We start from the raw sequence: 4,719 nt of genomic DNA on the forward strand, positions 1-4,719 counted from the left end.
TGCCTAATATGAGGTGGATAGCTTGGGGGACCTGCACACCTAGACGATTATGATTATGGTGAGAAAATTTTTAATGTTTTTTTAGATGCCAGCTAACTCTTCTCTCACTGCTTAGGTGGGGTGCATACAAATTTTCCGTTTTCTAATTGTCCTAACATTTATATTCAATAACCTTTCTATGCTGTTTTGTCATGTAAACCAATTTGGATAAACATGGGCATATGGGAAAGACAAATAGTGTTTCAGCTTAAAAACAGATTCTGCTAATTTGCATGTCTTTCCCATATGCCCATGTTTAAGCAAATTGCTTCTCTGCCTTTATGGCTAAGATCATGTGTAGTATCTGTTCTTGTCAGTCTGCATTGACTTGCCGTCCCAGGTCCTTGTGGGTGCCCCCTGCACTCTGCCTTTGAGCATCGTTGATTAAATTCAGCTTCAGCTCACTTCTGCTATTGAGTGTAGAGCTATTACCCAGGGAAAAATAGTGTTCTGGTCTTCGACCTCCTCTTGGCCTGTGGCTTAATAGTCTTGGTGTACGACATTAAGCACTGCTTACTTGGATCTCGACAGCTAAAGACGACTATTGGAAGATTTCCTCCGACTGCGATCACAGAGAAGACTTTGCGAAGACTCGACAAGGAACCCCGACGAGGACTGAAGACTTCGGCCTTGGGGGACCCTGACGAAGAAAAGAAGCCCGGCGAAGATCTCCCCTGGAAGAAGCTCTGCCCAGCAAGAAGGAATCTGCATAGCCCCACCCCTTGTGGCAAAAGGGCTGCTTTGCGAAGCACCTTAAGGGAGAGGAAGGCGAGAAGGAAGAAGACATGGCCTCAACCTTCGAGCCCACCAAGACCAAGAATAATGATTCAGAAAAGAAGAAGGCGGCAGAAGAGACCCACCAGGATGCTTCAGCCTCCACATCATGGGCTTCTGACCCGGTGGCAACCACCCATCCGAAGCGACAGAATGGCAGGAACCACAGCCCCTGCTCCCCACCCCTGGAGCCGTGGATGAGGCAGACAGTTGTGCTGAAGCTAAAAGAGGTGGACGGGAAAGTGCCGGACATGAGCCAGGATGTGTTTGGCAAGAAGATGGTCCTGGAACATGAATTTCCCCCTCTTGCATCCCCAGGTGTCAGCCAAAGAAAAGGGAAGAGAAAGGAGAGGGACAGCCCCATCGCTTACCACTCCAAAAAGAAGATGGTCGAGGTAGCGGAACAGTCACTAAGAAGAAGAAGAAATGGAGCAGCAGGTGAAAGAACCGGTGGCCACAAACAAGGCACCCGGCCAGCAAAACCTCCAGACCACTGAAAGCCTTAACGAGATCAACGTGGAGGAAATAGTGGCCAGCGGGGCAATCACATAATCACAGATTCGCAAAAACTCCAGATGACCATAGCAGAGATTGAAGCCCAGTTCAAGCTGTTGCAGAGGCCACCCACAGACAGCGGGCAAGAAGAAGAAAAGCCGCCGGATGACCGGAGTGGTAACTGAGTTGCATACTTTCCGCTAACCTATTTCTCTCTCTTACATGATGGCAAATTTTAATCTTTTTTCCATTAATGTTAGGGGCATTAGGGATGGGACCAGGTGACAATACTAGCCTTTCTTTCTTCTCAGGTTGCCTATGTGTACATGCTGCAGGAGTGAGCCTTTCCCCACTGTAGGTCCTCCAACCATCTGGCCAGGCGGTGGTCCCATGGCTCCTTCTACTGGTCTGGTGGTGGCGACTGTAAGTCAGCTGGGTTTGCCATCCTCCTCAGGGGAAGCGCTTTTACAGCTGACTCCATCCAGGAGCCCGTCTGCTGAGCATGCTCGGCTGAATACCTGTTTGGCTCGAGGATCGATATGCTCGGCACATAGAGATACTTGATACTTGGCCGAGTACCGCATGTGCTTGAGCAACATGCTAGAGTCTCCTTCCCGCATGTTTAGCAGCTGCTAAGCAGCCAATAAATGCGCAGATAAGTACTGCCATCACTGTAATGCAAGTAGCCATGTTGGCTACTGGCATTACAGTGATTGGCTGGCCGGAACATGTCATCGGGTGCTATATAGCACCCGATGACGTGGGTTTGGCTCATTGCGAGTAAGGGAGAGCTGCGCTTAGGAAGGGACAGATAGTGTAGGGAGTTTGTGATCACAAATTATTCAATTTTAAAACGTTTCTAAGACTCAAAAGTCCTTTTAAGGACTATTGTGTGTGGTGGCAGCAATTTAATCTTGCAAAGTAGTCTTTGAGTTTCTTTCCATACTTTGCGATTCTTTTTCTATAGAGGGTGCCTGCAGTGACTTGGGACATCTGTTCAGCAATATCTTGTGTGTGTCAGGGGCAGAGATAGGAAGAATATTATTGAAAACTGTGGCGAAACCAACCTCGCCACTGGGTTTTGGAGAGGCCTGTTTAAAAGCCTCTTGCCTCAGGATTATGGCCCATACTAACTTTTAAACCCCTGAACCTATTCAAGTGAATTTTGGATAGGTTTGTCCCCAAGTTATACTGTTTAAATTGATGTAAGTTATACGTATGGACAATGTAAACTCACAAAGTTGTAACAATTTATAATAAGTGTAACTTGTCAGCTTGGGAGGAATATGCTGGGTGTGTTTCTATTGTCCCATTGTGCCATTGTGTGTTTAAAATGGGGATGTCTGTCCTGCTGTCTCAACATGTGTATTGGCGATTTCCCTTTGTCCTGAGAGATAATTGGATTGCTCCTCGGTTGTCTCCGGGACAGAGAGGAGGAAACCATGATGCATTGTGGGGATATGTTGTATCTGTCCTGTGTCGCAGTCTCCCTTCTGGTCCTCTGGGGGCGTGAACGATTGGTTGCTGTACTTACATTGTATGTGTTGTAATATACTGATTGGTTGTATTTCAAAACCCTGTGGGCGGACCTGTATTTGCAACAACTGTAATAAAAACCAGGCTGGGTGTGCCAGCACGTCAGACCACTGCTTGACCCTCAACACGGAGCCTTGTCTCGTTATTGGGGGGATTCCCTGTATGCTGTTAGAGACTGATTGCCAGGAGTGTAAGCTGATTGTATGCTTTTCCTGTTCGTCTGCTAGCAGCTATTCGCGAGGTTCCAGTTTGGAGTGCTATTTTGTTTCCAGTTCGGGAGTTTTGTGTTCTGCAGTAGCTGTGCCTGTCTCTCAGAAAGGGGCATATCGCCTAAACAGATTTTAACCCCTTGTCTGCTGAAACGGTCCATTACAAAAACAATTAGATTTTTTCCATAATTTATCCACGTTTTTCCTATAAACGGTCCCCGCAGTGAATTGTCACATCTGTGCTGCAATAGCGTCTGTGTGTCAGGCCCAGATATTGTAAAAAATATTAGCGAAATAATTTATATTTTTCCATAATTTATCTACATTTTTCCTATAAACGGTCCCTGCAGTGAATTGTCACATCTGTGCTGCAATAGCGTGTGTATGTCAGTGCCAGATATTAGAAAAAATATTATCTAAAACAATTATATTTTTTCCATAATTTATCCACATTTTTCCTATAAACGGTCCCTGCAGTGAATTGTCACATCTGTGCTGCAATAGCGTCTCTGTGTCAGGCCCAAATATTGTGAAAAATATTAGCGACAACAAATATATTTTTTCCATAATTTATCCATAATTTTCCTATAAACAGTCCCTGCAGTGAATTGTCACATCTGTGCTGCAATAGCGTGTGTGTGTCAAGGCCAGATATTTGGAAAAATATTAGCAAAAACAATTATATTTTTTCCATAATTTATCCACGTTTTTCCTATAAACGGTCCCTGCAGTGAATTGTCACATCTGTGCTGCAATAGCGTGTGTGTGTCAGGGCCAGATATTATGAAAAATATTATCTAAAACAATTATATTTTTTCCATAATGTATCCACATTTTTCCTGTAAACAGTCCCTGCAGTGAATTGTCACATCTGCGCTGCAATAGCGTCTCTGTGTCAGGCCCAGATATTGTGAAAAATATTAGCGACAACAAATATATTCTTTCCATAATTTATCCATAATTTTCCTATAAACGGTCCCTGCAGTGAATTGTCACATCTGTGCTGCAATAGCGTGTGTGTGTCAAGGCCAGATATTGGGAAAAATATTTACAAAAACAATTATATTTTTTCCATAATTTATCCACGTTTTTCCTATAAACGGTCCCTGCAGTGAATTGTCACATCTGTGCTGCAATAGCGTGTGTGTGTCAGGGCCAGATATTATGAAAAATATTATCTAAAACAATTATATTTTTTCCATTATTTATCCATAATTTTCCTATAAACGGTCTCGGCAGTGAATTGTCACATCTGCGCTGCAATAGCGTGTGTGTGTCAGGCCCAGATATTGGGAAAAATATTAGCGAAAACAATTTTTTCTATAATTTATCCACACTTTGCCTATAAACAGTGTCTGCAGTGAATTGTCACATCTGCGCTGCAATAGCGTGTGTGTGTCAGGACAAGAGTTAGTAAAAATATAAGTGAAATCAATTTTCCTTTTTCCATACTTTTATGTACTTTTTCTATATACTGTGCTTGCTGTGAACTGTGACATCCGTGCCACATGTTGTGTGTCAAGCGTGCATCTAACATTTAATATGAAGAAGGCGAGCATTAAGGGATGGGGAAGTGGCTGTGATGCTGATGGTGCACAAAGAGGCTGTGGCCCTGGGCGCGTTGAAACTGTGCCTGCTGCCAGAGCACAAGAAAAACAATCATCCA

The 4,719-nt window shown here is 44.0% G+C and overlaps 1 pseudogene; it reads left to right on the forward strand.

Moving 5' to 3' along the window:
* Positions 1–303: 303 nt before the first annotated feature.
* Positions 304–449, forward strand: LOC122933586 (annotated as a pseudogene).
* The last annotated feature ends 4,270 nt before the right edge of the window (positions 450–4,719 follow it).

The sequence above is a fragment of the Bufo gargarizans genome, chromosome 3 (assembly GCF_014858855.1).
Source record: "Bufo gargarizans isolate SCDJY-AF-19 chromosome 3, ASM1485885v1, whole genome shotgun sequence".
NCBI classification, from domain to species: Eukaryota; Metazoa; Chordata; class Amphibia; order Anura; family Bufonidae; genus Bufo; species Bufo gargarizans.